The sequence below is a fragment of the Lichenostomus cassidix genome, chromosome 11 (genome assembly GCF_008360975.1).
Source record: "Lichenostomus cassidix isolate B80296 chromosome 11, HeHo_3.0, whole genome shotgun sequence".
In the NCBI taxonomy this organism is placed as follows: domain Eukaryota; kingdom Metazoa; phylum Chordata; class Aves; order Passeriformes; family Meliphagidae; genus Lichenostomus; species Lichenostomus cassidix.
The window spans coordinates 11,869,021-11,893,906 of record NC_139492.1 but is presented as its reverse complement, the minus strand read 5'-3'; the positions used below and the strand labels follow the sequence as shown (position 1 = coordinate 11,893,906).

Sequence of the window (24,886 nt, the reverse complement as noted above, 5' to 3'; positions counted from 1 at the left end):
TGATAAATAATTGCTTGGCCGTAGTAACCACATAGAAGGAAAGAAAGAATTACCCTAATCAAACACAGTCAGTGTGGTGTTGCCTGTCTCTGTGCTCCACATTTCATTCTGAAAGTTTGCAGTTATAAAAACGGAAATCCTGAGTTCTTAAAGAGGAAATTGTAAAGGATTTATTTTCCTGCCACCTCCAAGAAAACTTTGATAATATTCAGGGTCAGTCCTTCAGCTGGCATGATCAGCATAGCTGTGTGGAAGCTGGTGGATCATTGCCAATTTATAACAGCTGAATGTCTGCTTTTACTACAGGGACAACTTTTTCAAGGTTTTTTTTTTTTCTCCATATCTCTAAATCTTCTTTCCTCTTTAAACTAGGAACATTAACAGCCAAATACTTTTTTTTTTTTTGTCAGGAATACCTGTCCTTCAAGGTACAAGACTCATTTTTTCATGTTAGTGAGTTGCACTAGTGATTCTTACCCACATTTCAGTACCACCACAAAGCACAAGCCAAGACCATACAGGTATATTTTTATGTTATAGCTCTGCTCAGAGATGAAAAAAGCCAAATACTAATGTTAACAGAGGCCTAAAGCAGAGATAATGGACCCACCTGAAATGACAGGGCAAGCCTGTCTTACACAGCAATATCATGGGAAACAGTGCTTTAGAGGAAATAAATGAAAAGGGTCAGAGAAATGAAAACACTTGCACAAGGAAAGGCTCCAGACCATGTCAGTGGCAAAACCAGGTTATCCTATGGGATGTACAGTTCCCATGCAGGTGGATGAAACACAGTCTACCTTCTCTCACAGAAGATGGCATTTCCATTAGAAGCAGCATGTAAAGACAGGGGCAAAACCCCTCAAAGCATTTTCTAGACAATCTCTTTGCACTTTCTGAAACTCTCAGATCCTGAGTACACAGTGCTCAGTAATGCTGCAGCAAGAGCTCTTTGCATCCTGGACAGCACGATCCCTTCATAAAATATCCCAGGTAGAAGTAACACCTGTCTTCACCATACAGATGCCTTCTGCATGAATCAAGAGGATAAAATAAAGACAACACTCTGCACTAAGATATTGCCCCTGAATATTTGAGAAAGGAAGAGGAAAAAAAGGCTAAAATATTAGGGCAAACTTACATAAAATCCTCCCAATGCATCACATGTAGCTGTCTAAATACTGTGTATTTAAGATCCCTACCACAAAATTAAGGTATTTGCTGCTTTGTTGCTGCATAGCCCTAGAACCAGACCATTTAGGACTAAATCTGAAAGCAGAATTCAGGCACACTCTAACATTCAATGTTTAGAAAATCCTTTGCCCTTGTAGTATTCATAAACTTATTATGTTAAATTTAGCTGCTCAAATTCTGCTCTTACTTGTACTTCCCATCTGTCAACTTAGAGCATACAAGGCATACATCAAGGCAGCATTGAACTCAGTATAGGGAGAGATTTGATATTTAAAATACATTTCACCTTTCGAAAGCCACACTTTTCCCAATAATAAATGTTGAAACAAGCATCCCCAGGGTCATGTAATCTGTGTTCTTTCCCACTCAGCCAAAGATGGTATCAAGGAGCCAAAATGAGAGAAACGTTGCCATTTCGTGGTTACGCAGCGTCATGCTCTTGATATCATTCTTCCAACGCTCTGGACACTTTGTTTAGCAGGGAAATCAGGAGGAGCACAGAGTGCTGAGAGCTCGCAGACTGAGATGTGTGCCAGCAGTGAGTGGTGGCTCCAGGGGCTCCTGTCCCACCTGGAGGGACACCAGAGCCCTGCAGCTGCCGAGGCACTGCCGCCTGCTCTGTCACCCAGCAGCTGCACACATCAAAGGCTCGAGACAAACCGGCAGCTGCACAGGCTGTGCTGCAAAAAGGATTCAATCCACACAGGGTTTCTGAAGTGGATGAATTGCTGTTTGAATTATATAAACATATACTAATGTTATCAGTTTGCCTAACTTTTATGGATAAATACTAAAAATACTTGCTAACATACATATAGAGCACTGATTCCTCAAGCATCCTAGTGGAGTTCCAGAGGCTTAGTCCTACAAAAAATATTGGGTTGTATTGAAAAAGTGCTCAAAAAATCTCAGGTAAAATTTTCAAGTTGTTTGCCTTGGGTACATAGAAATAATCAGAGCAAGTAAACTTACTACAAACAGCATTTACTGTCATTAAAATGTCTTCATTTTCTTATATGATGTATATGGAAATAGAAATCACAGTTGGTCAGAGTGCCCAAGACAAGAGAAGACACCTATGAAGGTGACTTAATGTTTTCATCTGATCCTACACAGCAGTGAGACAAAATAGAAAAGAGACTGATCAAAACTGCAGTTCATGTCTGTAGGGTACACACTGTGTGTGTTTTGGAAGGGCACAAGACTCAGTACTTTCTTTTGACTGTGCAACAGAGGACACAGTTTATTTACAATGTTGTAACAAGCACTTGTATGGACAGATGTAATGACAGCAGGGATTCATTTCCCAACCTGATTCCCACAAGAACCTCAACCAAAAATCATCAGTCCTATTTGTTCTACATTTTACTTTTACATTTCTAATTGTTTATAATTCTTCATAGAAGCATGTTTAATTTAGCTACCCAATATAATACAGTACATATAATATTTTGCAAAAGACAGCTTCTGCAACTGCCTTTATACCTTTAGGCTTTGCAATTTGATGTCATAATGGCCTTGATTTATTAGCAGATAAACCTTTTCCAATACTTTTCCTTTTAAATAGTGAACTGTAAATAACCTATCCAATATGAAAAAATGCTAAGTAACTCCTTTGAAATTCTAATGGAGATTGTCAACAATTATATCACCCAGAGTAGATTCCTTGTGTTGATTCTTTACCTGTATATTTGGGAACATATAGGAATGTTACCTGCACATACACACATTGCTGTGTTGGTCTGCTGAGTCACAGAAATTTGGGTTGGGTGCAGCTAGCATATTCCAAAACAGGCTTTGTTATCACCAACCCACTATTTCCAGAATGCAATTAAGTGCTTATCACTCAAAACTTTAAAGAATAATTGCTTAGTAATGAAAACTTGAATTGATTGCAGATTAAACTTCTGATAAGCGACTGGCAGAGTTCCAGCTCCAGTCCATAATAATCAAAATTCACTAAAATAACATTTTTAAATGCCTTTTGTTTGAAAACTGCTCTACACCCACAGAAAACTATTCTAAACCCAAACTATTCTATAACCCAAGTGGGTTAAGGTCCAGATGCAAGATAGCAATTTAAAGCAATTTGGCAATTTGGCTCAGGATTGAGCCAAAAAAAAAGGCTGAATTAGAAATTTCTAATTTGGGATTGAGTAAAATCTCTGTGTTCATCCTAGAACATATAAATTAGTAAAAATCATATTCCTCCTTCCTTTATGTCACCTGCCTTTGTTGTCAGGTACATCAATCCCTCTTAAAAATGTATGACTCAAGAGAAAGATACTCAGTTTCCTCCTAACCTGGTGCTCAGGATGGACAATCTTCCATTCTCACTTAGATGGGATTTACTATTGATTGCCAAAGCTACTCTGTAACCTGAGGAACTTTTCTCACCTTCTGCAACAGCATTCTGAATTTTCACGACACCAGAGGAAATACTGCCAGAAATGAAGCAGCTAATTCCCTGTGTTTTCTGCTCTTTTACTGTGGGTGCTGATGGAGATGAGTAGAGATGTTTAATGCAATGTTACTTGTGAGACACTGGATTACTTTGGCTAACAGAAAGGAAATAAATGCAAACTGAATTCTTAGCATACCATTAACTATTTATTGGATTGGACTGAATTTCTCTTTCCAGTTTTTAGAAATTGCAAAAGAAACATGCTGAAAACATGCAAGACAAAGCACCAGTGCTACTCCTTAGCATCTCTTAATTGTATTTATTCCATATTCAAAATGCCAACACGTTTCTTTAAGATCTCTCATGTCACAAGAGCTTTGCAGAGGTTTTGGACAGTGTTCCCAAACATAGACCAAGATAGTTTCCTTAGCTTTTACCTTCAGGGCCGCAGTATGAGCAGCTTCTGGCACTCTGATGTTCTGTCACTTTTTAATGCAAATTCTGGAAGTTCACGGACACAACGCTGCACAATCTGAGGAAGATAAATCACAGTTACTTCAAGCCAGTTGACAGCAGTTTAAGCAGCTGCAATCATCAACCACCAAGGGAGTTTCTTCTTTTATCTTACTAAATGCAAAAGTATACCAGGAGCTGGTAATATCACTGGACTATCAGGAGTCCTGCTTTTACATAAATATCAGCAAGCGGTAAGTAAATTCTGTTGACGAAGTGTAATAAAACAAAGACCGTTTCAAATATGACCATTCCCTGATGCATTCTGCAGCCCCGTCTTACTCACTTATTGCATGCTGCTGAGATTATAAGGTTTGCTTTTATCTGTCAGAAATCAATATTTCAAACATCGGATAAAAGAGGAAATTGAACTGGGAATAGGCTGAAGTGCTGTAAAAACTACAAAGCACAATTATCAAAAAGCACTTAAAGTACTTAATAGGACACACATATAAAAATGCTCAAATTAATGTCAGGGAACTATAATGAGAACTTTTTCTATGCTTTTTGATCCAAATGCAATGCAATTCGAGTGCAGCCTGGTCAGTCAATACAGTTTTCAATTTATATGAAACCCTAAGGATTTCTAGCAATCCATTTGCTAGAACTGAACCATTACATATGATTGGTTAATATTTCAATTTATTGAAAATACATTATTTTGTGTAAAGTGTTTAAGTTGTTGAGGTTTAATCATTATAAACAGTTATGATAAAAATAGATCTTTGGGTAAACAAAGACCTTACAGTCAAGCTTTTAATAAATACTAGTATAACTAGAAAATTGGATTTTAAGAGGAATAGACATAAGGAAAAACTGCAGGTGGGGCAGTGAGATGAGAGGAAATTGTTGTATAGAATGGATCTTTATCAGCATACATTAAGCGTAGAAGGGACTTTGTAAAATGATGGAAACCATGGTTATTTCACAAAAAAAACCCCAAACCCCTCAGTATTAACTTTAGTACTTTCCCCTTGGATTTATATATTTGTCATCTTTAATGCTACTGAGATAGAGGTTTTACAAAGCTATGCTAGGTCAGAAATCACTGCAATGAAAGTGTACATGTCTGTATGAACACAGCAGTACCCATGGAACACAGATTGAGTGACTTCAGAGAATTTGACATGAAACGCAAAGAGCTGCAACACAGAGAGGAGTTACAGCTATGATTTGAGGAACCAAGATGCACATTGATTAAATGTTGTATCCAACTGTACCACTCTTTCCTAACCTACACCCCACAAGGAACGACAAGGGACTCTTGGAAATCTTTCTTTGAGGAAAGTTATTCTTAACTCTTATACTTCACATTTGTACTTAAACCATGACACTTCTGTCATATGAGGGAACCTTAACTTCACCACAATTAACACGTACTTCTTTCTGGAGCTACACCAAACTCCCTGAGCTATGGATCCACTAACAGACAAATTATTTCACTGGCCAAATCCCCTCCCACCACCTTTCCTCATTGTAGTTTTGAGCCTAATACAGTACAACCTCTTAGTTATTATCCTGCTTTTTAAAGTCCAATCTAAATCTTTGCTACCAGAATTGTAGTTCTACTTCTTGGCCTATTTCATGTGATGAAGAAGAGCTTGTAGTATTCCCTTTTGTAACAAATTTGGCTATGTAAGCACAGTCATCACACAGGATCTTTCCAGCACACAGGTTCTGTGAGCAGCACAATCAGGCTCTGATCTAGACAGCTAATGACTTGTGCAATTCACCAGGTTAAACTCCACAATTCACAGACAAAATCTCTCTTCTCATAATTCTGGTCTTCTGTATGTTAAGCAAAATGTGACATGATTTAATTGAGGGAACTGGCAAAGATATTCCCTAAAAACAGTGTTCAAATTGGAAAACAACTTTGAGAAAGCTAAAAATAAATAGATTACTTCAGCTGGATACTGCATTCACTTGAATGGTGTCCTGAATTTTCAGATTTCCTGAACTTACGGACTGGTTTTCTGAATCAACAGAATCATCACAGAGCATACAACCTTTTCCAAACAGTACATATTTCCAAATAAAAAAGTAATAAAAATTGTTTTGTTTTCTCTAAGGAGAAAACATCCTATGATCTTGTAAGGCAATTGTAGTTATGGCAGTCATAATTGCATAATGCACTTCACAGAAGATTCTTCTATTGCACATTATTGTATTTTTTCCTTCAATTATTAAATTCAGAGGCTTAACCTCAAAAGAAAATGCACTTGTCTTTATATACACTTGAATTGTTACTGCCATTTAGAACTAATCAATGTTTTCTTTAGTACCATAATAGCTTATTTGCAAAGCACCTCTTTAAGAAATATTTACACGGTGTTCTGGAAGTAAACATGTTTCACATTCTAAGAAAAAGTCCCAATAAATAGAAAGAAGGCTTCATTCTCATCTCAAAGTTCAGTGCAACTAAAGTGGCTTAAAGAGTTTAAAAATTTGTGCACAAAGGGAGTCTCTACTAGATTATACTCCTACATTCATAAATAATACAAGGAAAAACTATGCATCCTACAAAACCCCCTATATCCCTAGAGAAATTCAGGAAATTAATTTTCAAAGGCTCTGTATATAAACATATGCTTTCATTAAATTAAAAGGAAAGAAAATGGTTCAAATCTTATTATTAACCTGTGTTTAAATACACATTCCTTAGCAATAATATAGCACTCCTGACTTGGACCTTCAACTGCATAAAACTCACAGGACACCAAGGACTCACTGAAGGGTGGAGAGCACAAGGCACTGCAGGAAAGTCAGAAGATGCACTCAGAGTGCAGTTTGACACAAACAGGAATGTTCACACCACTTTCCTCAAGGAATATAAGGAGATTTTTTTATTAGTCTTCATAGACTACTTTAGAAAGGCCAGCGAAACCAAGTTAAGCAACCTGAGTACCCCTAATGTCTGAAGATCTGCGGTTATTTAACAAAGAGAAGTTTTAATGAAGGGAAAAGCAAAGTTTACACAAAACACAGAAGCAGGCTTTTTTAATTTCCAAATGCAAACATCTACTGCTTTTATAGGGGGGGCAGAATTATTTTGTACTTTATCAGTTTATTGTATCTAACTGCTAATGATATGTAGCATCTTTCATGTACTGCAAGTACTCTTGCATTACCAAAATAAGTTCATTCCCTTATTTCCTCTTATTAACCAAGATTACCTTTCCAACTGGTCTTTAATTAAATATTTTGTTAAAGATCATTAAGGAATTATATAAACTTTTCATAGTTCTCACTGCTAATCATAAGCATTTCATTCAACAGTGCTATCAACCTGGAATTTGCCTTCCAGTTTTACTGCAAAGACTTTTAGAATAGTTATTAAAAAAACCCAGATCACCCAACAAAACCTCCTTCATTTCCAAAAGAGAATTTTCCAATTAAATTAATACAAAATATAAGAAAATCAAGAATTTACTTAGAAGGTTAAAATAGTGTGATTGAAAAATGAATATCAAGATTTTTCCATTCTCCTTCACTTGAGTTGAAGGCAGCTCAAAATTATAGATTATTTTGTCCCTTTAAGCAAGGCAGAAGGTGGTGAGAAGTGTTGGGTAGATGCAGTAGTAATGGATTATGCAGATTTTTCTCTCCTGGGTCACTGTCATGAATCTGATCCAAGACAGCAATGACGAAATGTCAGTGCCATTTTATGGCTTTTAGCATGAAATCCTGACCCTATGAGGTCAATGGCAAAACATCAGTAGTGCCAGGATTTTCACCTTTTGAATCTCTAAGATGCAAAAAGAATTAAGGTCTGACTCAGCATCCATTGACTTTAATGGGAGTTATACTAAGTTCAAGGTGCAGGGTTTTAAAAGTCCTTCAGTGCTGCTTTGCTCGTGCTTTAGTAAGAGCTGGATCCTTCAAATGACTCAAACACTTAAAACTGTAGCATGAAAACTATAAACTTTTATCTTTATAGTTAAATGTTCTGATGACTGTCATCCCCTTGCTCCACTGTCTGAGTTACTCTGCTCCATCATGCTGAGCACTGGATAAGTGCTTCTTTCACTTCTCTTGCCTCTCTGGAAGCAAAATCCTTGTCCCACAAGACACAAGGTTCAAAAGCTCTTGAATCACCATATTTGTGGTCCTTGAGAAATCTGGCACAGACTGTGGCTCCTGCTCTGCATCCTGTCTGGTCAACTTACAGTCAACTCCCATGAACTTCTACAAAATCTGAGGTCCCTGGAGCACAGGATTAGTAAACCTTTGGGTCAAAATGACTAAATTAACAAAGCAGCAGAAGTCATCAAACATGCTTTTTGGAGTGATTAATTCAAAGAAAATCCTTATCAATTCCCTGAAAACAGGCAGAGTGGCTTGTTACTTTATTTCATTTGCTTTGATAGCAGATGTTTTGCAGAAAGGACACTACCAGCCTTTTTAAACCAGCAGATTCAGGAACCTAACTCTCAAGCCTTGCCACTTGGCAGGCTTGAAGAGATTTGATCCTGAAAAAGAAATAAGAGAATCCCAATGAGCTGTCAAATTTTAAGAGTTTATTCAAAATGGAAACAAATTTCCAATATCAAATTATTTGATCATGTCCTCCAAAAATACTAAGGTACACAAATATAAAAATGATGTCTTGCTGTAACATATGCTTTCCAGCTATATTTCACTGGCACAGTTCAGGCGTGTGCTCCTAAAAGTATTTAGCTATGCTGAAAACCACCCAGGAATTAAACTGGATGAAAGCATGCTGAGGAAGTTGTTGGAGGTTTAATTACCTTTTCTTTTTTTTCTCTTTAGTGGGAGTTCTGAATTCTGGAGGAGTAAAACTCCAGTCTCTACTGTATTGAAATGATATTTTTTTAGCACTCCAATCATTGTCTCTACTTGACTAAGACATTTCTGTGCTAAAGCAGGTGCATTTACTTTTCAAGTATTATTTTACTAATCAATTGAAAAATTACCTCCATGAATGACAGAAGTGCAGACCTTTGGAGTATTTCATTAAAAGGAGCAAACATTAATTACAAATCCAGCCCAACCTTTGCAGACATAAATTATGGGACGGATCTATTTTCTCCATGCTTAATTGCAAGCAGTGACTAGCTCTTTAAATTATTATCTCCAAGGCATGAATGAAATTAGAATGGATTTGGTGATATTCTCAAGGCTTATTTGTATCTAAATAACTTGGCCATGTACTATCTGGAGATTCAAGGAAAATTACATGAAACCTTTGAGCCTTTAAACAGTGCTAGCTCATAATGAAAAAAATTGGGAATTGCAAAATGGAATTAGAACCTTAAAGTCTTTGCACACAGGGCAGTCTAGATGCAGGTTTTACCATGGGATAGTTAATAATGCCCAAGTATTTTTCTTCTAACCTAAATTCTCAACATCTTAGGTGTTTGTAACTTTCTGAAGCATTCACATTTCAGGCAGAATAATTTAGGCAATATTTTTCCTGAAAGGTAATATTTACATTTCAAGAAATGTAACTACTTTTCTAGTGAAGTAAAATCCCCTTCCAACAGAATTAAGAAGGTTGAAATTTTTTTTGTAATAGGCACAGTGCTGACATATTTGTGATTATACCAAAATGTGGCAGGAGAATAGATGAATTGATTGGTCCTTCGAAACATGCAGAGAACAGAAGGTGCAGTTTGCTATGATGAAGAGTGAGAAATAGATGGAGAATGCAAGGATTATTTTTTAATACAATAATGAGATGTAAATAAAGAGGCATATTTTAAAAAATTGTATTTAATTGTTTAGATATTGCGCTGGAAACAGAAAGCCTTCTTCTACAAGAACTATGTTCTTTATCCACCACATTGGGTATGAACAAACGAGTCCCACAGGATTCTATGGGTAGAGCCTGTCCTGTGTTTTTACTACCCTACTACTACAAAAGTTAATAATTTGGCATTGCATACTTAAAAAACAAAATAGGTAATGACTTGCTTGGAGTTCAATTTATTTGTGTCATGATACAGTAAATACCAAGCTGAATTCTCCCAGTGTTAATCATTAACCTGGGAGAGGGCACTTGCTTAAAATGCATTCCTTCAACTTTGACATGTTTCATGAATGCATTGGTAGATATTTCAACAGTAATTTCAAATAGGCTGAAGATGTAAATAAGTTCAAGTACCCCCAAAAGCCAAACTCTTTCCACCTTTTAACTTCTGGATATAAAGTCACCATCCATCTCTGCTGCAGGAACAACCTCTGAAAGCAGAATTAGAGAAGCTCTGCAGTTGGATTGCTTGAGGTGCAAAGGAAGCCCAGCTCAGATTTAGAGAGTTTATTTGTGCAAGACATGATGCCAAGAGCAGGGCAGGGTACCTATAAAAGGAACATTTCCCTGCTATGGTGCTGATTTTTTAAAAAAATTTCTACTTTGACAGACTTCTCAGGCCCATAGCAAAATGTTTCTGGTACTGAGTTGAAGACTCTTCAACAGCATTAGAGGATTTCTTGGAAAAAAAAAAATTCTGCTGAAACATTTGAGATTCAAAGAATTTGGTCCAAAGAATTTGGAAATACCTGGTCCAGCACAGAAAAGACTTCATGGGCTTCATTTTAAGTGTCTTGCTTAGGAGAGGGAAGAGTGAGAGAATCCATTTGCTACGATTTTGGAAGTGTTTATGTTCCCTTTCTTCTCCATGGTATTTCATCTTAATTTAAAAGTGAGGAGTTAAAGATTGATCTGGAGCTTGGGAAAAGCATTCAAGCAGAGGACCACGGGGGGACAGAGTGAACCCTTTACCCACATTGCTTGAGAAAGGCTTTGCTTGGCAATATATTCCTGGGAATGATAATATCATAGGTAACCTATTTGCTCTGGAATCTAAACCAGAGCACCACACTTAAACCACCTGCATCTACAGTGAAGGTAAATATATTATGAGGATGTCCCCACTTACACAGGCTTGAATGGAATGTATGACTTTTCAGAGATCTGGGCAAATTCCTTGGTTTTGATAGCAATCTATTCATTGATCATGCCTTATATATTTCTTTAGAAGGAAAAACCCCACTCACAATTACTGGCTTTAACACCTTGCAGTTTATATATAGCTTCTCACATTAGGAAGAAACACCTTAAGCGCAGTGTGAATATGGCACTAATACAATTTGCAAAATGTAGATATGTTGGAGCAGAGAAGGTAGGAAATTAGTAAAATGGGAGTTTTAAAAATTAGAATACTTTGTTCATCAAGGGTTATGGAAAACATGTGAAGGTGATAGAATATGCACTTTTAATCAACAGCGCTTTTCCCCTCTGAACACAGATTTGCAGACAGAACTTCAAGTTGCAAAAATTATGAATGGAAATATTGAGGAATCATGATTTTTTTCTAAATATCAACCACTGGTGTAATAATTCCTGTTTTGCAGTCTAAATGCAGGAAATTGCTTGGTCAGACATTGATATGCACTGCAACAACACCATTAATTTAGAGCAGAGCACGAGTTGAGCAGAGTGCTGCAGGGAGAGCCCAGCACAGAGCAGGCAGTGTGCTCCTCTGACCATGGAGCTACAGCCTTTCCGACAGGGGCTGCAGCAGCTCCCCGAGGGGCTGTCCCTCCCCACGGGCTGCCAGCACTGACAGACACTCCGTGTGTGACACTGGGGACAAGCACAGGGCACTAACAAGCAGCTCAGTGCAGTTTGACTGCACCAGGATTGCAATTTGAGCCCATTTGAGTGGCGGAGGCAGGAACATGACAGGCTGTGGTACAAGCACAGATTATAACCCGAGTTCACCCAGGGCAGATCCCAGGGCACAGCAATGCCCTGCAGCCTGCCTTCAGTGCCCAACAAGTTCCTGTGCCAGCACAGGGAGCTCCCTGTGATCCCAGCAGGCCATGATCTGCTGGGTACCTCTGTGTGCAGAGAGATGAAGTGGTATGGAGCACACAGAGACTGCTGTGACCCATGCTGGTGGGCTGGCAGTGGTGCTGGGGGTCCCACATGGCTCCAGGAGTGCTGGTCACCCATCATTCTGCTGTGCACAGGCACACAGGGCTCACAGGGCTGCCCAGAGTACCACACCAGGGGACACAAAGCACAGTGGTTCTAGCAGCAAGCTATCGGCATAGTTCTCACTCTGATTTTTCTCATCTCTTTCTCCTCCTCAGCCAAGTAAATTCCAAAATAACGAGTAAGACTCACATCAATACCAACTCCATCCAAATGAATGTGTATGGAACAGAGATGCATCTGTTTAGTGATTCTGAAGTGAGCTGACTCCTTGCTGTGCCGCCAGTTCACCTTGCCTTATTACAACCTGGTTTATTTTTGTGGGGTTTTTTGTTGAAATCCGACATGGAGTAACAAATTATATTTATTATGTCTATTTGAGCTACTCCAACTCTTTAAATACTCACATCACCTGCAAACTGTAAACAACCTTGTTGCATTGTGTAATCACTGAGGATTGAACTCTTGAAGGATAAAGACACAGAATGGTTTGAAAAATAGCTCTTGTTCTGTCCTTCTCTGACAGATGAATATGAATAATAACTTATTTTGGCCAAAACAACTAATTCCAGGTAAATTTATGTCCGTAATGGGAGATCTGCCATGACAAACAAGAAGAGTTTCGTACATTCTAGTCAAAAGTGGAATATCCTAAATAAAAAGTTTCAGGAGGCTTCAATGTTCCTGCTAACCCTACTATTAAATCTTCATAACAATGTGATAAGCTAGAATTCATTGTCTTCTACTTTATTAAAAAGAGGGCAACCTCTAGGATAAAATAATATTGGGAAATAAAATTTATCTTGGATTAGTTTCGTGTAAACATAAAAAATCCACTTCTCAGAACTCATGTGAAAAACATAATGTAGTTAATATTAAATACACAGATTACACAACCTATTACTTTTACAGTTTGTGCTTCTGTGTCCTTGATTTCGTCCCTGTTTTGCTTATGATTAATGAATGACTCACCCTCAGTACCCTCTCATTTATTTCATACCTCATTATGAATTTGAAATGGTCAATTTGTTATTTGAAAACAGCAAAACAAGCATGGAAGTTAAACAGTGCACAAAAATGCAAATGACATTTTTATAAATAAAGTGCTATTCTATTATATAACATTTTAATGGTTTACATTTTTAACTGCTTTTGATATAATTCTAAAGAATGTACTTAACTTATTCCCATAGAATACCAGATGGGGTTTCTCTGTGTGATTTATATGATCAGGAGTGTCACTGCACTCTATACAGTCACTCACACACAAATCCTACAATGACACCTTGTGTACTTTGCAGTTTTCTATTTTGGCTTGTCAAGTTCCTATGCTCTAATTTCCCATGGCTTCTCCTTTGTTTTGTTTGGAATTATTTTACCACAGTATGATACTTTATAATGTTTTATGATTTTACTGTTAGCATTCAGGTAGGGACAAAATAAAGGTTAGAAAAAACCTTTTGTGCATATGAAGTTCACAACTGTTAAAGCAAAACCCACTAACTTGTTTATGCTGAAAACAAAGTTTTGGACTGACAGTTCACAAAATTGCTTCTTTGTTGTTATATCCTTTTTCAGTTTTGATAACTTTCATCAACAGAACTTGGTAGTTTCAAAATGCTTTCTTGAGCAGAAAAAAATTGGCTTGGGTGACATCAATGCTAAATACCATTCTGAGGAGCACTCAGAGGCATAAACCAAAAAGTCCATCTTTTTTCTGTGTACTGGAGTAAATTCTGACATTGCACACACTTCAGTGTGGGATTATCCAGGCCCTCCACAAGACTGTGCAGTCTTCTCATCACTTTGGCAATCTTGTCCACACCAGTGAGAGAAGCTTAAAGCTCTGCAACAAAGGCTTTACTGCATAAAGGCATTGCCTCTGAAGCCCCAGGGCAGCTGCACTCAGCTCCTCTGCAGAAGATGATCTGTCTCTATGCCTTACCTTTCTTGGTTCCTGGCTCATGATGTGCAAGCAGCAGCACCTGCAGCTCCTTTTTTTGCTCTATTTGCAGCTGAATTATGGCTGTGAGGTTTATTCAGGCTGGATGCTGAGGCTGCATTCAGCAGAGAGTAGACAGAATCCATGGATTTTATAAACCAACAGGTAGAAATCAAGCTCAACCAATTGCATATTCTTCACTCTGTACAACATGCATGGCTGTTTGTGGTACCAAGTTCAGTAGCTTAAATATTGGGTCATCATAAAAATAATGTAACTGAGCACGGTTATTAATTGCAGGCTGACCTTCTTCAGCTTTGGCTTTGTTTAGTGTTTTAGATTTATGTTTCTCCCCAGCTCATTCAGAACTCTTCGTACAGTGCTTAAGTAAAGTATAGCTAAACATTGTTCTTGGTGTTCATATAAGTTTGGAAAAATTCCAACTCTATGATCTTTTCCTTGGATTTTGTCAACATGTTCATTATAGTCCTTTATTCTTCCTTCAATTTCAGTGAAAACTAGAAAGATCATTGTTTTAAATCAATCCCACCTATGATGCACTTTAAGATTAGTGAACAGGTTGTCCTTCAAATTAACAAAATCAAATACCACTCCCAATACTCTACTCTTATTCCTGTCAAGCTCTGTATTAGTTTTCAGTGTGGATAAAATGATAACATCTTTACACATGGCAAGTGTAAGACATAACAATAAAAGGTAAATTTGCCATGAGCTTGAAGTATGTGAAAAAAAAAGTGAAACCTTTCCCCTGAAGACTTCGTGAATTTATAATAAAAATGGAGTTTGTGATGGATATCATAGAAACCAGAAAAAACTACACAAAATAGGCAGACTACCTTACTACAATGTTTGAGTATTATCCTCAGTGTAGAATGATCAAAACCAAAACACGCGTAGTGTGGAGGAACTGATGGTATGTACTGATGGGTTTACCTCAAAGGATTTAATCTCTAGTGGCTTTCTATTAAAGCAATGAAAGCATTTAGTCTCCTTGCCTAACTGGAATGGAAGGACTTCTAAGGCAAATTCTTAGAGATAACTAAAACCAGTCTGAAACATAACAGGTGTTACTTCTGTTCCTTGAAGTGTTCTATTTTAAAACATCATTTATTCTTTTTTATTCTAAAAATACCAAGACACATCTCCAGGAACTACTCAGTCTTCATTTTGACTCAAAAGAATCCATTACCCTCTTCTTCACACCTTTCATTTACACTGCAGGCCACTGTTTATTGACACTTAGCAGGCACCCAGGGCAGCCCAAGCAGAACATGAATCCTACAGACTCAGAGAATGGAACAGTGAAAATATCACTGCCATAAACATCCAAACTGCAAACTACAACAAATGACAGAAGACCAGATTCTGCCTTAAAGCTCTGTGAGGCAAACTCATCAGCAGTGTGACTTCATGTCCAAGCTCAGAATCTGAATGTGTAAATTACACCTTTGGCACTCCCAGCTAACAAACACCTGCAGAACTGTGAGAGCTTAAGCTACTGTTCAGATGATTGCCTTCACTTTTGCTGCTCTTTGAAGACTGACTTATAAGTGAGGATGTGGAGTAAAGAAAGTTGGGCTTGGGGGAAGGCAGAGCAGTTGCTTGTTTAGCACATTTTATGGATAGGTCAGGGATACAGGCGAGAGGTAATGAGGTAACTGGCAGCAAAGAACTCTGAGCTGGAGCAAATGTGAAGGTAAAACAGAATCGAAATAGTGAACCATCTGCTTTCTAATGAAAACAGCTCTCCTTGTCAGCAACATCCAGAAAAAATGATTTCTTAGTTGGAGTGTATAACCGAGGGAAGTAGCTTTTTTGCTATATGAGGTAATACACTCAAATGATGTATGACTTAGAAAATAGTGTGGGTTAATGATCTTCAGCTGGATCAGGGAGTAAAACAAAGTAATTTCATAATACGGAACATGATGGATTAAATCATGTTAATACTGGGTATATACATTAAAGAAAATGATCTTTCTGGCATACTAAATGGCAAAATAAAAAGCACTTTTAGTAAGCTATATGATTAATTAGTCTGCCCTTTTATTTATGTACCATGATAAAGTAAAATGTACTTCTTCTGGTTACCTCCCAGGCAATTATTCTAAAAGTTATATTGAATACACCAGCTTCATTGTATTGCATCAGTCCGTCAGGAACTGTGAGTAGGTCCCTGTCTTTGTTGTAAGTCAGGGGTTTTCTTTTCTTCTCTCCCTTTAGTATCCTCCTTACTAGAGGTTATTCTGGTTTTGTGTGTTTTTAACTCACACGAACATGAGATTGAACACAACACCTTCATATATTGAAATAATATAAATATTGACTTGTCATAGCACTATTATTTACAGAGAATGCAAAAAATTCCAATCAGTGAAAAGTTATAGCTCATATGTAATTCAGGCAGATATTTAAATATGAGAATGCAAATGCTCCAGAGTTCATTCAGATTCTGAGCTGTTTCATTTCCTGCCTTCACAATTTAACTGTGTATCTTGCAAATTTCTACCACAGGTTCAATCACACCCAGAATCTTTTGAAATAATCTAAAAAAGCATTTTCAAAGGAGATTTCAAATTAAACTAAAAATCTCAGATTTCAGAAATAATATTACTTATAGGGTGAGGAATATTATTTTTGAGAACTATGTCTCTTCCAGTCTTATTATAAATACTTGTTAAAAATCATGCCAATGATGTAAGACAGAAGCTTCCTCTGGTACCAAATTTATGTGGAAGGAAGAAAAGATATTATAAGCACTGTATTTACTTATTTCTTAAAATCTTATGAGCATGTAGAAACTGATAAAATGCAGGAGTTAAAGTCCATTTCAATGATATTAGAAAAAAAGAATGTTTAGTAAAGCTGGGATAGCTTTTGTATTCTCTTAGGAATCCACATAGTTCTTCAAAATGGATTAACTTAGGCAGATGTACTGCAAAACACAGAAAATGTGAAAGACCAGGGTTGGACATTTTCTAATGTTAAATTCAGAATTCAGATGTGGAGTGTGTGACAGAGACAAACGGGTTTCTGTAAGGGGCCCAGCACTTCCATGGACTTACCCTGTCATAGTGTTCCACAGACCTGCACAGATGAGTAAATCCTGATTTTAAAACCTTAGGCTAAAGGAAATTACTTTTAAAAAAACCAACCAGCTAAGGGTCACTTTTTTTTTTTTTTTTTTTAGTGTCAGACATTTGTCTATTACAGCAAGAATTTGGAATTTCTGCATGGAATCCTTTCAATGTTTCAATTCTGGATTATCTCACACAGAGTGCACCTGCTGATACAGAGTCAGTATTTGCTGACTAATCTTTTGTTTGCAACACCACTAAAGCTTTGCTCTGGCTCTGGGGTTTTGCTTTCTTTGCTGTGACACGAAATCTGTCTATTCTGGGAATTAATTAAATCATGGTAAATATAAATCCAAATATTTTCAATATTTATTCCACCTGTACATTTTGCATTTATCTGCTACGAGAAGAATTGCTCTACCATCAAGCTCTGCAAAGTCCTTTTGTATTTAGTGGGTGTGATTGCAATGAGAGTGTTCTTTCCTTCTGTCCTCTGCTATAATCTCATCACCACTCAAGGTGCCCTGTGCAGATTTCAGGCCTCTCAGATTTCTGTTTAATGTAGACAAGGGCACACAAATTTTCCTGTTGTCAAAGCTATCTTAATTTCATCCTTTTCTATGAATACTCCCCAAAATCATTCTGTACTCTGTTTCCAAATGATCTTCCTTATTCTTAAGAGGACCATAAAGGCAATAACCAGGAAGATTTTTCCATGCTGCTCAGAAGTATCACATCTCTACTACTTTTTTAAGGAGCAGATTTATGATAAATATTTGCTTTATTTCATCAATTTATACCCATATAGCCTATAGCTGTAAAGAGTCATTTATATATTTATAAGCAGCTTTTCAGCCTAGAACCAGATAGATACAGGCTAGAAATTCCAAGTATTGAAATTCACAAATAGAAAAAATGTGGACACCTATTTACATCTAGTAAATAAGATTTAAAAGAGATTTTTAAGGTATATGAATTAGTTCCTAGTGAGATTGCTGTGAGAATATAGAAAATAAGGGTTGTATACCACAGAGAAAATATATTAGCACAGCTTCTTCAAAGTGTTGGTCTCAAATATCATTAAATTTTTGCTACATTTTAAAGTTTGTAGAATATAACACCATGTAGAAGTGTGACTTTAAAATTAGTCTTTGCAAGTGCCTGTGATGAAGGTGAGGGGTTTTAGCAAGCAGCAAACTTTAAACCTAAAATTACATTAATTTATTTGCTGCAACAAAATTAGGTAGATTAGTTATTGTTCAAACTGATTTGTTGCACAAAAGAACAGTTTTTATATTGCAAAAAAAACCCCTAAAACCAAAACCCTAGAGAGATGAGAGAAGTGTTAGTGTTCTTGTACTCCAATACTGTTGGCAAGATTCAACTAGAAATGCAAGATATGTATAAAGAGTAATTTTGTCTCATTAAATGATAACACTAGTGGTTCCTCTTCATCTCCTTAATTCATTTCTTATAGTTTTTCTTGTCACATCCACTTGTTTTATGGCTTACTAACTTGCAAGTTATGGTCGTAATTTATGGTCAAAATTGAGTGGTAGCAAATCACAGAATATTTTCATTGATTACCCTAAATTGTCTAATCTCCTGTATGTTTTTAGGACTTGATTGGGTGGTATTTACTGATTGCCTTCATCTAATTTAAAAATCAATCAATAGCAACAATGAGAGGTGGTGGATAAATCGAGTCTAATGCAGCATAACTGCAGCAAATATCCATCAAAGGCTCATTCTCAATCAAATTTGTGGGAAGTTTTAATACATAAACCAAAATGTCTAAAAGCCTTACTTCTAGAGCACATCATTTTTAAATTGTGCTCTGCAGTGTGACATCTTATAGCTCTTATGCTGTCTATTTAGGGCAGTCTTCTACTGCTAAAATGAACATATTTCACTACAATAAAACTGTAGCAAACAAGAAAAAAAATGTCATCAGTTTTGGTTTAAAGGCACTTTGTTCCATGTTCCTCAATATCATCTGTATATTATAATGGGAATTAACATAACATCAGCTTTTCATACAAAATGTGTGCATTTTCTCTGAGATAAACATTCTAATAAGTGTCTTGATAGGAAATGTGTTTTCTACATTCAGAAATCAATTCACTAAAGTTGTTCCTTACATTGTTCTTTTTTAAAAGCATCTTTAGTTCCTGAAGTTTTGGACAGCAAATATGAAGGAAGCTGTCTGGAAGGCAACATTCTAATTTCTTGACATTATGAGGGCAAAGCAGCTCGTGCAGCTAAGGACAGAGAGTAAAAGCAAACCTTCCTTTTCCAAGTGGTTGCAGTACAAACATAAAATGCTTTTTTATAATTTGTCATAAGCAAACATGATACTAAAAAAAAAATTCTTTACGTAGGCATGGATCTTCAGTTTATATTAACTCAAGGTAAGTTTTCTATAGGGATACAGACATAAACAATTACATAAATTGAGGCCAGAATGATGCTGTCATTAACAGCTGGATGAGGAGCTAGTTCTATAGACTGGAAAAATAAGTCAAAACTGGTCTCTATTCCTAATCCACATTCAGAAACAGGTATTTAGTGTCAGAATTTGCTCAGTAAATTCTATGTAGCTTGCTGAGGAGATCCAGCTTTTATTTCTTGACAACATGGGACATATGAAGCTACAGACTTGTTAAGCAATAGGATGTTCTTTCCTGTGACTCCAGGTGTAATAAATAACCAATGAAGGAGAGAAACTTGGAGCTTTGGGCATTTTCTCATACTTTGCAGATATTTGATTTTAATTTGAGTCAAGGGGGGCTTATTAATAGGTCAACATGTGAAAAAAACATCCAAAAGCTTTGAATGGTTCTGAATTAATTTGGATAAAAATTCCTTTTTGGCACCTAAAGAAAGTACAAGCTATATGGCTACAATCCACCACTGCTACAAAAAACCCACAGATATGTAATGGATTGGGAAAACACCACCACTCTGGAAAATAATGATTCTGTTCCAATCAATTGTAAAATATCCTTTGTTGCTAAACACTCTTGAAAAATCTCAGGCCCAACCAACAGCTCACAGCACACATTACAAATATAAAAGACAACCATCAAAGAGAACCCTACCAGCAGTCCACGGTTTATTAAAATTCTGACATTCTGAGATATCTTCTTGCCAAGGGCCCTCTTACAATGACATCTGTACACTTGTCATTACATTGTGGTTCACATTACTTACATAAACATGCCACAGGGAAACCATGACTGATATAATTTTTGTAAGATTGAAAGGTAGCCATCGTGATCATTAAAACAAACCTGAGAGAGCCTTCCTGGTGATGGAACAGATTCAGTTACTTCTTCCTTCTTTGTGGGTCATTAGTTAAAAAGGGGAAGGTGGGGGAGGAGGGATGGAAGGCCATATACTGCAGGTGTTTTATCCTTTGTAAGGAGACTGCACTGAGACAAATGATTCTAGCTGGCATTTTGTACACACCGGAGATTGCTTATCGATCCAGATCAGAATATTCAGGCTGGCCCCGGGGAAAAGGCAGAGTATTTTCTGAGGGAGTTAATAACCTGGCAGCTGAGCTGTCTTGTCCAATTCACTGAACCTAGGGCTCTAATCAGGCCAGAGTTTTTATGTTGAGAAATCTTGCCATATGTGTCTGCTATCTGCCTTCCACTCTATTGGAACAGTGACAGTGATTGAAATGACAGCCTATAGATAGAGCCTAATCAAATTGTTTATTATCAGCCTAAATCAATATGTATAGATTGTAGAAACATCACTGTCATGCCATGAAAAAGTCATACTAATACTACATGCTGCAGGTGTAATTCTAAAATGTATTTTTCCATCCTAAATTATGTCTGAATTTAACAGAGTAGAAGAAATTAGAATGGTGTAGGAGACAGTGAAAAATATACAGGTTTAAACATTTCAATAAAATAACATTAAGGATTAATGATGAAATGCCATGTTGGACATTGCTTAAATATGTTATGTTTCTAGTGAAGAACAAAGCTGTGGGAAAGGAAAAAAGAGATTGAAAAGAGAAGTTGTTTTGCCTTTTGTATAGAAAGGGGAAAATCTCACAGAGTTCTGTGTAAGCACATGCTGCAGCATGAATCAAATTCCAGCACACCTGGAAAAAAAAGCAAGTTTTGATGCATCCAGACTACAGAGATGAAAATACAGTAATGTGAATTCCTCTGGTACCACACCAACATTATTCCCAAGAGCCTACCAAAGAGCTTGGACCATGAAATCTAATGATTTGATAAGAAGCTGATTTCCTAAAGCCCTCCTGTCTGAAGACTCTTGGATGCCCTTTTTGCACAGAAAAGGTATAAGTGCAGTATGTGAAAAAAGTATTTTAATGGTATGTGATAAAACATATTCTACAGGCTTAATTATCTCTAGCAGAATTATTCAAACACAAAACATGAGACGAAGAAGGATATTCCTGAGGGAATGGCACTGGATGGGAAGCTCTCAGGTTTGGGAGAGGACCAGCAAAGCTCACCTGAGTGTATGCATGCAGAATTCTCCTGCAGTGGAACTGACTGAAATGGATAATCCCTGGAGTGCTTGTGGCCCAGCAAGAGTCAGCTGTGCAGTTCAGAACTTTTGAAGTAACTCCACTAGAAGAATTTGTACTACCTAACATGTCCTGGGGAATAATTTATTGCCTTGCTCCTCCAAAAAAGATATTTTAAAACTATTTTAAAGTACTCTGGCAAAGTAAAGAGGCTGTAACCTTAGAGCAAATTCTATGTTTTGCCCTGAAGAATGGTGTGAAATAACCTTCTGGCTAATTAATCTTTGCAATGCAAAGATTAATTCAAGCTCTTGTTTGAATATCATTTACATTGTGTGATTATTGGGCTGAGTCAAACATATAACAACTTTTAGCATTACGGCATACATGTTAATAAAAATAATATTGCGTTCTAGGTTGTACTAATTTAAAGAGGTATTTTTTTCCTTGGATAAACGTACTTTTCTTACTGTGAGCATGCAAAGCTCTCCAAACAGCAATTATCTTTGGCTGAATGAATCTAGGAACTTTCCTATTACATTCAAAATTAGAATTTCTTGATTGCCATTTTAAAAAAGAAAGGTACTTATTCAGCAAAAAACGTTAGCATATAAACATGCTTAAACTCCTCCTGAATTGGGAAAGAGGTTAAGCAGATGCATATCCTTAAATTTTAAATTACTTCAGTGGGACTATCTCTTGTCTTAAATTTTGAATGTACTTGAAGAGTACCAATGGCTAAGCATAGAATATGAATACAGGTGGTTCCGTTGGGCCCACGGCTGGCACAAAACCAAAATTTAACATTACTTTTAAAGTGTTTTGACTAAAATCCAGCAAAGTACTTATGTCTACACACAGTGCTGATTTAACTGTCTCAGTTTATAGTTACACTGGTGCAATTTCCTAGCATGGATACAGTTCTGCTGGTATTAGTCTTGGCATAACTTAGCAGGACACTTTTACAGAGCTGAATGGCTCTGCAAGTCAAGACGGCTGAGGCAAACCTGCAGGAGAGAACACCAAACCTCAGTGAGCAGAAAGCACAGCACTGAGGGGACAGAAAAAGTGAAAAATTTGCCTGTTGGAATGGTCATCTTCAAAACCTTCAGCAGATCAGAGGTGGCATTTCTCAGCACCCTTCTGCCAATGTGGCTGCTCAGATGTGAGCTCATTTCAAACAGGAGCTCCTTCCAGGACGTGGGGATGAAATGTCAGATTATACCTCGTGTCCTGCAAGCCCCTTGAACTGGACATGCTCTAACTGTTGAGTGGAAACATGGAAACCTGTTTTAGGTCCTGTATGGCATGCAGTGAAATCCCTCTCACAGCCTTCTGATTCTGCTGAGAATACATTCTTTTTTTATCATTATTTGTTAAAACTTATCACAGCCAAATGACTCAAGATAAAAGAAAGTACTATTTTTTTTCTTTTCGAAGGATCTTCAAGGAGGAGTTTGACCACAAAGACTGGTGAGAAAAAATGAAGAAATAATCACCTTATGGTGTATTATTTACAATGCAGAATAGTGGTCAACACTGTCACTATTATCCAACTATTCAATATTCGTGTCTCAGCTATGGATACCACATATTAATGGGAAATATACCTTATAATCTAGCTCTTCCTTGGGAAAGGACTGTTTCTAGGATTTTCCCACAAAACTAGTGAAACTCTTATTTATGTCCCACTTAGTGCTTTAGATAGGCCATTTCTCCAGATCCATTCATTTTCTTTTCAGTTATTTCTGTTTTGGGCTGATTTCCTTTGTCTTTGCACTAAATGGGATGTAAAACTAAGTGCAACTGATACAGTTTCTAGGGGTTTATTTGTTGTTTTTTTCCACCTTGCTCTGTATAGACAGCAGATGTATTAAGAGAAGGTGCACAGCATACTAAATTCTTATCTCATTCGAAGAACATAGTGCTTCCAAATTAAATAGTTCAAGATGCAAGGAATGATAGTACTAAAGTCACAAGTGCAAACCTTAACCTGTCCCCTTCCTCACAGATATTCCAACTGTCAGACTGTTGCCATCTTTCATTAAGTGCATCACCATCTATCACCATATAGACATTTCAAATGGATGAACATTAACCCCTAAATACTTGTTCTCTAATTGTATTTGAACCTACAAACAAAAATTTAAAAATAGTCCATTTAATATTTTCAGTGATCACTACTACACCTGAAGTAATTCCTCTAATTTTACCTATTATATAATAGTGACAAAATTGAGAACAGAAGTTTAGCCTCTAGCAATCCACTTTCAGTTTTCATAGATACCATAAAGAATTTAACTGCTTCCCCTTTTCTATACATTGACTCTAAGATTAAGCAGATTTCTCCACTACCAACAAATAAGGCCCTATGTTGAACTATTTGCTTCTTTTCAATTGTGCTGTAATGTTGCTGACTAAATTCAGCAGCATCATGGTAAAGCCTTACTTGGGCTCAGGCCCAGAAACTTTGCAACCTAGACATCAAAACTAAAAAACTACTATTCAAATAGGAAGGGAAAATATGGTATGATATAGCCCCATGTCCCACAAAACCTCTACACATAGTACTGCTTCACTTCAGATGCACAAATAATTGATGCACTGTACAAATCAGGCCTGCAAACATGGTGTGCCTTCCAAACTGTACTTCAAACCTCATTACATTTAATAGTTCTGTATCAAAACGCCAGGTACTTCAAAAACAGTCACACCAGATTTACGCACTTAAAAAAACCTGAACCTACTGAAACACAGGAACATGGAAAAGTGTAATATTAGAAAGTCCAAAATTCAAAGTACACTTCAGGAGCATAAAGGGGGATTAATGAAGAGCTGTGATGGTGAACTTCTAGAACAAAGAGTTTAAGAAATGAAATGCATTTCAGCAGTGTCTGTCACGCTGCAAGGCTTAGCTGTAGCACCTTGTCTTTAACAACTGGAAAAACTTTTGCTATGCTGTTTGCAGACAGGGCTGGCAACCATTCTGCATATCCTGCATTCCCACTCTGGGAGGAGTTATGTATAGCAAAGATTCCATGGGATTCCCAGGGCAGTCCAGATACACTTGTGGCCAGCTAATCCTGTTCTGTTTGAACACAAGATACAGCAGTAGTGACCATGCTGATCTTACCACAGATGTACAGAAATGTACATCAGGCCTAAATCGGGAGGGAGGGAGGGAGGGAGGGAGGGAGGGAGGGAGGGAGGGAGGGAGGGAGGGGAGGGAGGAAGGAAAGGGAAGGAAAAGGAA

General features: G+C 37.1%; 1 long non-coding RNA gene across 2 annotated transcripts in view; it reads right to left on the bottom strand.

The window, feature by feature from the left end:
- Nucleotides 1-3,676: 3,676 nt before the first annotated feature.
- LOC146432312 (uncharacterized) overlaps nucleotides 3,677-24,886 on the bottom strand; it is a 118,175-nt gene continuing 96,965 nt past the window's right edge. For both annotated transcript variants that reach the window (XR_014854547.1, XR_014854548.1), the window contains exon 3: nucleotides 3,677-4,130. This is a non-coding gene — a long non-coding RNA (uncharacterized LOC146432312). The remainder of the gene's footprint in view (nucleotides 4,131-24,886) is intronic.